The sequence below is a fragment of the Phyllobates terribilis genome, unplaced genomic scaffold (genome assembly GCF_046119375.1).
Source record: "Phyllobates terribilis strain yellow unplaced genomic scaffold, ASM4611937v1 Scaffold_4__5_contigs__length_816908805, whole genome shotgun sequence".
Lineage (NCBI taxonomy): Eukaryota > Metazoa > Chordata > Amphibia > Anura > Dendrobatidae > Phyllobates > Phyllobates terribilis.
In genome coordinates, this window is record NW_027362764.1 from 674,643,097 (window position 1) to 674,656,531 (window position 13,435).

The 13,435-nt window shown below is 45.5% G+C and overlaps 3 pseudogenes; all 3 read left to right on the top strand.

The window, feature by feature from the left end:
• Window positions 1–2,784: 2,784 nt before the first annotated feature.
• On the top strand, window positions 2,785–2,904 carry LOC141268599 (5S ribosomal RNA; annotated as a pseudogene).
• A 941-nt stretch (window positions 2,905–3,845) lies between these two features.
• Window positions 3,846–3,964, top strand: LOC141270054 (5S ribosomal RNA; annotated as a pseudogene).
• Window positions 3,965–9,574: 5,610 nt separating this feature from the next.
• LOC141270174 (5S ribosomal RNA) lies at window positions 9,575–9,693 on the top strand (annotated as a pseudogene).
• The last annotated feature ends 3,742 nt before the right edge of the window (window positions 9,694–13,435 follow it).

Genomic DNA, 13,435 nt, shown 5'->3' on the forward strand with positions numbered 1-13,435 from the left:
GACATTTTTCTATCCTTCAAAACCTCAGAGAACTGCCTGTTCTTCTGTCCACATTCCATGACGTCACTGTGAGTTGGTCGTCTCACCTGTCTCTGTCCATCAGTTTCAGCCATTTTCCTTTTTAGAGAATCACAGTTCTGACTGAGAATTAACTCATTCTGTGGAGAGATGGATCTTTGCACTGGCTGATATGGCTTATAACATATATGTAATCTTCTGCGTATTTGATAGAGTTCACTATGGGGATGACTCAGTCTAGGAGAGTTTGATATTGGCTTTTGGTAAGATTTACCTTTCCTGGTTTATAAATTTAGCTTGATTTATTTTCTTTTCACGATTCTCATGTTTTCTAACAAAATCCAGCATCTGCGCACATTCAAATAATGAATTTTTTTGTGATGCCATAACTTGGGAAACTGAATTTAGGAATTTGTATTTTTGGACAAAAGTTGTTATCATATGTTGTACTTTTCCATTTTTGATGAGAGCTTTGTACAACCGTTCAAATATGGACATGAATGTATATGTACATTCCTTCCTACCAATCCTTAGTTTCTGCAGATCTTCTATGTTGGGAAAATCCTTTGTGACACAATAAAACAAATATCTTAATCTGTCCAAATCATTTTCCCATCCATTAGGAGAGTCATTTTCACAGGGCATTAAATGTAAACGTCTGGACAATGTCACAGGAATCCATATTTTAAATAATTGATTCCTCTCCTCATTGGATAAATCAAACTTATCAGAGAAGCTCTCAAATGTCTCTGAATTTCTACAGGCATGGATTTTGACATCATATTTTGGCATGATTTTGTATAATTTCAGCAAATTTTTCCTCATTTTAATTTGGAGTTGAGCCTAGGTAATTCCAGAATTCTCTGATATTTTTAGTGGCTCTTGTACGTCCGTTCCTCCTACGTCACTCACGTCTCCTCCCACATCACCTAGTATGTCGGTTTCTCGTATGTCAGTCATGTCTCCTCCCATGTCAGGTTTCTGTATGTCCGTCTCTTGGTCAGACCCAAGGTCAACTTCAGTTACAGACACGTGTCTTACTTCTTGTTCATTTTCCACATTACAGTCTGAATCAGTATCACCGTCTGACACTTCTACACTATTTTCCTGCTTAGAAATCTCTAACACAAGACTATGAAAAAAATCTACCAAATGTAGAATATTTCTCAATTTCTGTTTGTCTCTATTTAACAATTTAGAAGTTAACTGTAAATTCTGCAATTCACATTCTTTGTATAAACTGAGCCACAAAACTTCTATGTCATCTCCTACATTAACTTTGAAATTAATATTACTTTGTTTAGCAAAAGAAGAAATTATATCCATATTTTGCTTACCTTAAGATTCCTTGGCTTCTCTTTATCAGCACGTCCTGTCTTCAGTTCGTCTGATTCTTTTCCTGTGTGATTCTGTTCCTTGTTAGTACCTCTGCTTCCTGTCTTTCCTCAGTCTGTAGGTCCTTTCTGCTTCTCGTGACAAACTAGTGAATTTACTGACACGTGAACAACAGCTGTTCAGCTCGTCAGGACTCCCCCTTGTTCACGGAAGAAATTCACTTACTTAATTTAAAAAACAAAAAAACAGGACTGGCTGGCTCACCATTGTAAAATAATACTCTTCCTGTATTATTTTTTTCTACTGAGGACTTCTCAAAGTATCAATATCACGATATTCTTATAAAAAATGTATCTATTTATTCTTGGATTGTCCATTAAAAAGAATCAGATTGCAGCAGGTACATACAATAATTAGTTATAAAGTAATTGTCCATTTGTCCATAATTAGCTTAATTGTTGAAATACACCCATCTTTCCTTGGATCCTGGCTGGTAAATCATGTCTTTGTCCAGCATGTGTCCAGGCCTACATGTCATCTGCTTCTCAGAATGAAGATTCTGTGTCTTGTGGGGTGGGCAGAGCAAGAGCGCCCCCCCTTTCTGTACCATGGGCTTTTATAGCCAGTCGTATGGACACCTGTTCTACATATGGTAGTGAACCAAAAATACACACACAAATAGCGCATGTCAACTAGACACGATGGCTGAGGCATAGAACTCAGAAAAATGATTATCGATTAACATTCCAAATGAATTTCCATAATTAACCATTTAACAGAGACCGCCTGGGAATGCCAGGTGCTGTAGGCTTTTGCTTTTTCCTTCCTTCCACCAGCAGGGGGCACTCTCTTCTATGCCTTTTTTCCATTCCCTTTCACAAGTGCACACATTCATTCTCTTTTCTTTTTTTCATTTGCTTTCTCTCTTGTGCTATTTCATCTCTGCAAAATACCAGCATCCTTCTGATCACCGTGGGCCTCCAGCATTGTTGCTTCTTTACTTTTAATACTAGGCTCCTTTTCACCAGGACCAGCATCTCCTGGGTGGCTGGAGGCAACCACCGGTAACCCCAAGCAGAAGACCTTTGCAGGCAACACGACCCTCCCCCCTGAAGAGCAGCTCAAAGTCACTGGCAACCATCTCACCCTCTTCCTTCATTCACCCCTGGACGTCTCGCTCCGCCCCCAAGTTACGGGTCCAGCTTGCTCTTTCTGTCACTTACCGCGATGAAGGGTTTAGCCTGCAGGAGACCCTGCGCCGAGACATTTTTGAAGACACCTGATGCGGCGGGTGAATCACTGCTAAACAAACCACACCTGTAGGGACGGCACAGCCTTTGCATGGACCCTTCGGAGCCCGCCACGTCACGGCCAGATTGCTCGCCACCAATCGATCCTGAGAAAGGCTGGCCGGGCGATGGATCGAGCAGCGTCTACTGGCCATACAACCTTGGATACGCCCGATCTCGTCTGATCTCGGAAGCAAAGCAGGGCTGGGCTCAGACAGTACTTGGATGGGAAACCTCCTGGGAACACCGGGTGCTGTAGACCATTTTGATGACGTTTTGCCCTACTGCCCAGCTCGGCTAGCATGGAACGGCGCCTTGACGGACACCGACCTTAAGTAACTTAGATGATGGAAGCCCCAAGGCCTCTGAGCCAGTTGGCAGCTAAGTACGCTACCCCGCCGCCTTCACGCAGGCCTGACACCGAGCTCTTTGCCACGGCTAGGAGTGCTTATTGACTCAGCAGCTCGCCGTGTGGAAATGATGGCGTTAAAAGCACCCGGGGCCGTGAAGGGGCCAGGCTTTCAGCAGGTGCCCAGGGAACGTTTTGGATGCCGGCCGCCTAGCGAGCGCCAGCAGAAGTATCATGTTTCTCTTCAAAGTAGCTTGTGTAACCAAGCCAGATGGCTGACAAAGAGCTAACCTCAGTGCAAGGAAGGCAAGGAAGGTGCGGAAGGAATTGGGGAGGGGGGGGTGATTCCTGCTAGGGCCCTGAAATCATAAAACAGGCAGGAGAGTCTGACGCATGGTGACGGAGAGGTTGTAGGGGCAGATAGGGGGTGTTGTCACGTGCGAGCACGTGTGCATGCTGGCTTGTGTGTGAGAGTGCGCTTCCTAGGTGTGGCTCGCTGCAGACAGTCAAAGGGATTGTTCCCTTTCATTAAAAGTTAATCCCCGGCTGCAGGCTATTAGAAAGCAACTAACCGCGCTCTGCTCACCCTACCCGGGTCTACCGGTGAGTCTCGCCTCTGCTCCCGGCCTGTGGTATTGGCCGTAAAGCTGACGTTCCGTCGACAGCGCTGCAGCCGATCAGTGAGCTCAGCGGCTCTGAGTGGGGCGTTGTGTCTACAAGACCTTTTAAGGAAGCCAGCAAAAAAATTGAAGAGAAGGGAAAGCACAAAAGGACCTGGTCTTGCTGAGCACTGGAAAGGGCAGCCGGCAGCCAGACGTCAAAGTAGAAAAGCAGCAAGTGAGAGGCTTGTCTCTGTCTATGGCCACAAAACCCTGAACTCGCCTGATCTCGTCTGATCTTGGAAGCTAAGCAGTGTTGGGCCTGGTTAGTACTTGGATGAGAGACCACCTGGGAATACCAGGTGATGTAGGCTTTTGCTTTTTCCTTCCTTCCACCAGCAGGGGGCACTCTCTTCTATGCCTTTTTTCCATTCCCTTTCACAAGTGCACACATTCATTCTCTTTTCTTTTTTTCATTTGCTTTCTCTCTTGCGCTATTTCATCTCTGCAAAATACCAGCATCCTTCTGATCATCGTGGGCCTCCAGCATTGTTGCTTGTTTACTTTTAATACTAGGCTCCTTTTCACCAGTACCAGCGTCTCCCGGGTGGCTGGAGGCAACCACCGGTAACCCCAAGCAGAAGACCTTTGCAGGCAACACGACCTTCCCCCCTGAAGAGCAGCTCAAAGTCACTGGCAAACATCTCACCCTCTTCCTTCATTCACCCCTGGACGTCTCGCTCCGCCCCCAAGTTACGGGTCCAGATTGCTCTTTCTGTCACATTACCGTGATGAAGGGTTTAGCCTGCAGGAGACCCTGCGCCGAGACATTTTTGAAGACACCTGATGCGGCGGGTGAATCACTGCTAAACAAACCACTCCTGTAGGAACGGCACAGCCTTTGCATGGACCCTTCGGAGCCCGCCCCGTCACGGCCAGATTGCTCGCCACCAAGCGTGTTACAACTCTCCTGTTAGTTTTTTTTAGTTTGCTGGTCACATGACCATTTTGCCTATTTAATCCGGCTCCGCCCTCCTGGCTTTGCTGGACTTCATTTGTATTTACTACTGTTGAGCTAGCTTGTTGCTCTGTTGCCGTTCTCTGTTAGTTTTGCTAGGTCTTCTGACCCCTATGCCTTTTTGTTGTGTGTTTGTCTTTGACTGCTACTATTTCTGCTAGGAGGTGTCCAACTTTTCCCAGTCCCTAGATCTTGTAGGGATCCCTACCTCACATCTATAGGTCTGCGTTCAGACTAGCCGAGGACTTTAGCGGGTCTGATCGCAAGATCAGGTTCCCCGTTACATCGTAGGGATCTTGTTTAGTTCTTTTGTAGGGATAGATCTCCTTTCTTTCCTTAGTCTCTGTAGCAGATCATAACAGTAATTCCAGCCATAAAAAAAAAAAATTTCTCTAAGGAAAGACCTCCAGTTTTCCATCATGGTCTCGGTGCAAGATTTGGCTCAACGCTTGCAGGGACTCTCTCTGGAGGTGACCAAGCTCCAACAACACGTGAGTAGCTGTTCTGGACCGCATTTTGTGGAACCTCAGGTACGTCTGCCTGATCTATTTTTTGGCGAACAACAAGATTTTTTTTCTTTTAAAAATGCTTGTCTATTATATTTTCGTTTGAGACCCGGATCCTCTGGTGATGAATCACAGCGCATAGGGATCATAATGTCACTTTTGTGCAAAGATCCTCAGGGATGGGCCTTCTCTCTCCAACCTAGTGATCCGTGCTTTAGATCAGTGGATAGTTTTTTTTCTGCTTTGGGTTTGTTGTACGATGATCCTGATCGTGTCTCATCTGCTGCGTCTGAATTAAGACGTTTGAGGCAGGGATCAGGTAATCTGGAAAAATATTGTTCTCACTTCCGACGGTGGTCTGCCCAGGTGGGGTGGAACGATTCTGCTTTGAAAAGCTTGTTTCTTGCAGGGCTATATGAAAGGTTAAAGGATTTACTGATTGCTTATCCCACACCTGGAAACTTGCAGGAGGCAATGCAATTAGCTATACGGGAGGACAGGAGACTGCGTGAAAGGGTTAATGAGAGCAAATCCTCTGCTATGTCAGCTTCGAGTCCTGAGAGGTTCTGTGCTGACAATGGAGAGCCGATGGAAATTGGGGCGATGGCACCCCGCTCTCAGGAAAAAGACCGCCGACTTTCTGAAGGCTTGTGTTTCTATTGCGGAAATTCTGGTCATTTTATTAAGAGCTGTGTGCTTCGTAAGAAGAAAGAAAAAAAAATGGTCAGTCATGCTCGTATTGCCTGTTTAAATTCTAAGGGAGTATTCCTATCTGCCACTACTGCTGCTCAGGATGAATTAATTGAATTTTGGGTATTTGTGGATTGTGGATCTACTCTGAATGTGATTGATGGGGGATTCTTGGAAAAACTTAGATTAGAACCTAAAACTTTGTCATCCCCTATTGCTGTGGTTTCTGTCGATGGCTCTCCCTTGAAGAGTGTTACTCACAAGGTCTGTGAATTTCCCCTCACTATTAATGGTATTCATCAAGAGAATTTGGATTTGGTGGTATTGGATAATTTGCCTTCTCCAGTAATATTGGGGTTACCCTGGTTAAAATTGCACAATCTGTACTGGATTGGTCTACCAATGAAATTAAGTCCTGGAGCCCTAAGTGTTATGACAAGTGTTGTAACGGGCGCATTGCTGCTGTGGATAGAGGGGAATTGCCTGTACCTATTCAGGATTTTTGGAGAGTTTTTTCTGAGGAGGAGTCGCAGGTTTTGCCTCCCCATAGAGACTATGATTGTACCATTGAATTTGTCCCTGGCGCGACTCTTCCTAAGAGTCGTTTATTTAATCTTACTATTCCTGAAAGAAAGGCTTTGAAAGAATACATACAGACAAACTTGGCCGCCGGTCACATTAGGCCTTCCAAGTCTCCTGTGGCTGTTGGATTTTTTTTTGTAAAAAAAAAAGATGGCGGTTTACATCCTTGTCTGGACTTTCGTGAGATTAATAAAATTACTGTACGCAATTCTTACCCACTGCCATTGATTCCTGATTTATTTAACCAGTTAGTGGGGGCCAAATGGTTCTCTAAAATTGATCTCCGGGGGGCATACAATTTGTTGCGCATGAAGGAGGGTGATGAATGGAAGACTGCTTTTAACACTCCTGTGGGTCATTTTGAGAATCTGGTTATGCCTTTTGGTCTCACCAATGCTCCAGCATTTTTTCAGAATCTTATTAATGATATCCTTAGACCTTTAATCGGCAAAAATGTGGTTGTGTAATTGGATGACATTTTGATTTATTCGCCGGATCTGGAGTCTCATTGGCGGAGCGTACGTGAGGTATTACAGTTATTAATGGACAATTCGCTTTTTGCTAAGCTGGAGAAATGTGAGTTCGCTGTACAGAGAATTAGTTTTTTGGGCTACATTATCTCCAGTGAAGGTTTTGAGATGGACCCGGTTAAAGTTCAAGCTGTGCAGGAATGGCCTAGGCCTATTGGTTTGAAATCGATACAGAGGTTTTTGGGTTTCGCCAATTATTACAGAAAATTCATAAAAAAAATTTCTATTATTGTCAAACCGCTGACCGATCTCACCAGGAAAGGTGCTAATGCGGTTCAGTGGACTTCTGAGGCCATTGAAGCTTTTGTGTTTCTAAAGGAGAGGTTCACCTCTGCTCCCATCCTTATGCAGCCTGATGTGACTAAGCTGTTTTTGGTTGAGGTTGATGCTTCTTCGGTGGGGGTTGGTGCGGTGTTGTCTCAGGAAAACAAGGATGGAGTACATCCCTGTGCCTTTTTTTCAAAAAAATTTTCCGAGACTGAACTTAATTACGATATTGGTAATCGGGAATTTCTGGCGATTAAACTCGCATTTGAACACTGGCGTCATCTCTTGGAAGGTGCTGAATTTCCCATTCAGGTTTTCACTGATCATAAAAATCTGATCTTTCTTGATGCTGCCAAGCGCTTGAATGCCCGTCAGGCTAGGTGGGCACTTTTTTTCTCGCGGTTTAATTTTTCCGTTACTTACATCCTGGGTACCAAGAATGTTAAAGCGGATGCTTTGTCTCGCAGCTTTTCTCCCATGGTCGGTGTTGAGGAGGAAGAGGAGACCATTTTACAAGAAGGTGTTGTGATTGCTGCTTTGGACTCTGTTTTGGAGGATGAGATTCTTAAAGCACAGGAGAATGCCCCATCTAACACTCCCCATGGGAGGTTGTTTGTGCCTAGGACCTTTAGGAGAGATTTGTTTGTTGAGTGTCATGAGTCTCGGTTGGCAGGTCATCCAGGAATTTCTGAGACCAAGAGACTTGTGGGTCGCAGTTTTTGGTGGCCTGGATGGCAGAAGGAAGTCATTAAGTGGGTGCGCCAATGTACTGTGTGTGCAAGATCCAAGTCTTCGCATGCTCCTGCTGCGGGGTTGCTTTGCCTTCTGGAGGTTCCTAGTGCACCTTGGACACATCTGGCTATGGACTTTATTACTGACCTTCCTCCCTCTGAAGGGTTCACGGTCATCTGGGTGGTCGTGGACCGTTTTAGCAAGATGTGTCACTTGGTTCCCTTCATCAAACTGCCTTGCGCTAAGACACTCGCTAAGGCCTTTGTCAAGGAGATTGTCAGACTACATGGTGTTCCTACTGACATTGTTTCTGATAGGGGACCTCAGTTCGTGGCTCGTTTTTGGCGTGCCTTTTGTGACAGGTTGGGAGTTCATTTGTCGTTTTCATCCGGATATCATCCTGAGTCTAATGGCCAGACAGAAAGGAAGAACCAGGATGTTGAGCAGTTCTTGCGTTGTTTTGTGGCAGACAATCAAGAGGGGTGGTCTGAGTTTCTGCCACTTGCTGAATTTGCTCTTAACAACCATACATCCTCTTCTGCTGGGTGTTCGCCTTTTTTTTGTTGTTCTGGGAGACATCCGTCTTTTGGGTCATTTTCCAAATTGGTTTCGGCTGTGCCTGAGGAGGAGAGTTTTTCCGGTGATTTGGAGAGAGTTTGGACGGATGTGCGTGGTAATCTTCAGGAGGCTAACAAAAAATCTAAGAGGTACTTTGATAGGAAACGGCAAGAGGTTTTGTTTGCGGTTGGTGACATGGTTTGGTTGTCCTCTAAGAATCTGCGATTGAGGATTCCTTCTAAAAAATTGGGTCCCAAGTTCATAGGGCCCTTTAAGGTACTTCAGATAGTTAACCAATCTGCTGTTAGGCTGGAGGTTCCTACGTCCTGGAGGATTAATCCGGTGTTTCATGTTTCTCTGTTGAAAAAAGCTGATGTGTCGGATGGTGACGCCTCTGCCACTGTTCCTCCGGTGGTGGAGGACGGGGAATATGAAATTTCCCGCATCCTAAATTCTAGACGGTATAGAGGGAGTTTGCAGTATCTCGTCGCTTGGAAGGGTTTCGGACCTGAGGATAACTCATGGGTGAGAGCGGATTATGTTTCTGCCCCCAGACTTGTCCGAGCGTTTCACAGGAGGTTTTCTGGTAAGCCTGGGCCTAGGGGATCCGGAGGATCCTCTTAGAAGAGGGGGTACTGTTACAACTCTCCTGTTAGGTTTTTTTAGTTTGCTGGTCACATGACCATTTTGCCTATTTAATCCGGCTCCGCCCTCCTGGCTTTGCTGGACTTCATTTGTATTTACTACTGTTGAGCTAGCTTGTTGCTCTGTTGCCGTTCTCTTTTAGTTTGGCTAGGTCTTCTGACCCCTATGCCTTTTTGTTGTGTGTTTGTCTTTGACTGCTACTATTTCTGCTAGGAGGTGTCCAACTTTTCCCAGTCCCTAGATCTTGTAGGGATCCCTACCTCACATCTATAGGTCTGCGTTCAGACTAGCCGAGGACTTTAGCGGGTCTGATCGCAGGATCAGGTTCCCCGTTACATCGTAGGGATCTAGTTTAGTTCTATTGTAGGGATAGATATCCTTTCTTTCCATACTCTCTGTAGCAGATCATAACAAAGCGATCCTGAGAAAGGCTGGCCGGGCGATGGATCAAGCAGAGTCTACTGGCCATACCACCTTGGATACGCCCGATCTCGTCTGATCTCGAAAAAAAGCAGGGCTGGGCTCGGACAGTACTTGGATGGGAGACGTCCTGGGAATACCGGGTGATGTAGACCATTTTGATGACATTTTTCCCTACTGCCCAGCTCGGCTAGCATGGAACGGCGCCTTCTCGGACACCGACCTTAAGTAACTTAGATGATGGAAGCCCCAAGGACTCTGAGCCAGTTGGCAGCTAAGTACGCTACCCGGGCCGCCTTCACGCAGGCCTGACACCGAGCTCCTTGTCACGGCTAGGAGTGCTTATTGACTCCGCAGCTCGCCGTGTGGAAATGATGGTGTTAAAAGCACCCGGGGCCGTGAAGGGGCCAGGCTTTCAGCAGGTGCCCAGGGAAGGTTTTGGATGCCGACCGCCTAGCGAGGGCCAGCAGAAGTAACATGTTTCTCTGCAAAGAAGCTTGTGTAACCAAGCCAGACGGCTGACAAAGAGCTAACCTCAGTGCAAGGAAGGCAAGGAAGGAATTGGGGAGGGGGGGGTGATTCCTGCTAGGGCCCTGAAATCATAAAACAGGCAGAAGAGTCTGACGCATGGTGACGGAGAGGTTGTAGGGGCAGATAGGGGGTGTTGTCACGTGTGAGCACGTGTGCATGCTGGCTTGTGTGTGAGAGTGCGCTTCCTAGGTGTGGCGCGCTGCAGACAGTCAAAGGGATTGTTCCCTTTCATTAAAAGTTAATCCCCGGCTGCAGGCTATTAGAAAGCAACTAACCGCGCTCTGCTCACCCTACCCGGGTCTACCGGTGAGTCTCGCCTCTGCTCCCGGCCTGTGGTATTGGCCGTGAATCTGACGTTCCGTCGACAGCGCTGCAGCCGATCAGTGAGCTCAGTGGCTCTGAGTGGGGCGTTGTGTCTACAAGACCTTTTAAGGAAGCCAGCAAAAAAATTGAAGAGAAGGGAAAGCACAAAACCAGGGGAGGAGTCCTGAGGAGATAATTTGCATATTCCCACTGCATTTTTGGGTAAGTGAAGAGTCTCCGCGAGCTCAAAGAACACTGGATTTTGGCTGTTGGAGCTGAAAAGAGGACATCGGTAAACCAGGGGAGGAGTCCTGAGGAGATAATTTGCATATTCCCACTGCATTTTGGGGTAAGTGAAGAGTCTCCGCGAGCTCAAAGAACACTGGATTTTGGCTGTTGGAGCTGAAAAGAGGACATCGGTAAACCAGGGGAGGAGTCCTGAGGAGATAATTTGCATATTCCCACTGCATTTTGGGGTAAGTGAAGAGTCTCCGCGAGCTCAAAGAACACTGGATTTTGGCTGTTGGAGCTGAAAAGAGGACATCGGTAAACCAGGGGAGGAGTCCTGAGGAGATAATTTGCATATTCCCACTGCATTTTGGGGTAAGTGAAGAGTCTCCACGAGCTCAAAGAACACTGGATTTTGGCTGTTGGAGCTGAAAAGAGGACATCGGTAAACCAGGGGAGGAGTCCTGAGGAGATAATTTGCATATTCCCACTGCATTTTGGGGTAAGTGAAGAGTCTCCGCGAGCTCAAAGAACACTGGATTTTGGCTGTTGGAGCTGAAAAGAGGACATCGGTAAACCGCGCGCCTATTGGCGCGCGCATTTTGAAGCTTTTTTTTTAAGCTTTTTTCACTGTTTTCAGAACATTAACAATAAGAACATGGAAGAGTCCAGGAGCCATTTGGTGAGCTGCATATCCTGCTACATGTTCGCAGACTTGCCAGTGGAAAAGCCAAACTTCACATGCCAGAAATGCAAGCTTGTGTCCCTGTTGGAGGAAAAGTTGCGAAATCTAGAAGAGAGGTTAACTACCTTGAAAATCATTAAGGAAGGTGAAGAGTTCTTAGACAGAGCAGAATTATCTCTTCATGATTCAGAAAGAGAAGAAATTCGAACTGCACCTGACGAAACAGAGGAATGGAAGCATGTGACCCACAGAAGCAGGAGGATCGAGAGGCAGTCAGCACCCATACTGCTCAGGAACCAGTACCAGGCTCTCACGCAGGAGAACCATGAAGAAATACAGCAAAATAAGACTTTGCCAGCAATGAATAACCTTGTAAGCCCTCAGAATCCTCCTGGATGGAGAAAGAAGAATGTTGTGAAGAAAAAACGGAGAGTGGTGGTCATGGGGGATTCCCTGTTAAGAGGAACAGAGGCCGCTATCTGCAGACCAGACATAACCTCAAGAGAAATGTGCTGTCTTCCAGGAGCAAAAATTAAAGATGTGTCTGACAGGATATCAAGACTCTTCAGACCTACAGATCACTACCCATTCCTGCTAATACATGTGGGGACAAATGACACCGCAAGAAAGGACCTGGAAACCATCTGCAGTGACTTTGAAGACTTAGGCAAGAAAGTGAAAGAATTGGGAGCGCAGGTGGTCTTCTCATCCATCCTCCCAGTGGATGGCCATGGAACAATGAGGTGGAATAAGATTCTACAGGTGAACAACTGGCTACGTCGATGGTGCCGTCAACAAGGATTTGGATTTCTGGATCACGGAATGAATTACCTATACGATGGACTACTTGCTAGAGATGGGGTGCACCTTACGAAGACTGGAAAACATGTATTTGGAAGTCGCCTTGCTACACTCATCAGAAGAGCTTTAAACTAGAACAATGTGGGAAGGGAAGCAAAAGGCCAGAAAAAGCCATACAGCTGACAAATACTATTGAGATCTCTGCTACTGGAAGTGGAAAGGAAGAACAAAGACAAAACAATTTAAATAATAAAAATATGGGAGGAAGAGAAACCAATCACAAACTAAAATGTTTTTATACAAATGCACAAAGCATGGGCAACAAACAAGGAGAATTGGAACTACTAATGCAAGAAAAGGAATATGATGTCATTGGAATCACTGAAACTTGGTGGGACGATACACATGATTGGAATAAAAGGCTAAAAGGATACAACTTATTTGCAAGAAACAGACTTGATAAACGAGGAGGAGGTGTTGCATTGTATGTTAGAAAAGTGTATATCTGCACAGAGATTGAAGCTTCAGAGAATGGGAGTTCTGTGGAAACTGTTTGGGTAAGAATACAAGGAGAGAACAACGGAAAGGACACCATTGTAGGCATTTACTACAGGCCACCTGGGCAAGCTGAAGATATGGATGAACTCTTTATGTATCAAATGACCAAGTTCTCCAAAAATATGACGTAGTGGTCATGGGAGATTTCAACTATCCAGACATTTGTTGGGAATCTCTCTCAAGTAAAACTAACAGGTCAAGCAAATTCTTATCCTCTCTTGCTGACTACTTTATCTTCCAAAAGGTAGGGGAGAAAACAAGGGGATCTGCTACTTTGGATCTAATCCTTATAAACAGGGAGGAAATGGTTGAGGAGGTAAAGGTGGCTGGGACGCTAGGAGGCAGCGATCATGCTATTATAGAATTTTGGATAACTAGAGGAGGAAGACATGTGAAGACTCAAACTTCAAGGTTAGATTTTAGAAAGGCAGATTTTAAGAGACTCAGAAAGAGAATAGGAGGGATCCAATGGCTGGATGTCCTTAAGGACAAAAATGTCCAGGAAGGATGGGAAATTTTTAAAAATGAGATTCTCAAAGCACAATCGTTAACAATCCCAAAAAGTAGGAAGAATGGGAAGCATTTAAGGAAACCAGGATGGATGAACACAGAACTTAAACACATGCTAAAAAGAAAGAAAGAAGTGTTTATTAAATGGAAAGAGGGATGCATATCTAAAGAAGATTATAATGCAGTCTGCAGATCCTGTAGGGCACGTATCAGGTTAGCTAAAGCTGACAATGAATTAAGGCTTGCAAGAGATGTCAAAAGCAATAAAAAAGGATTTTGGG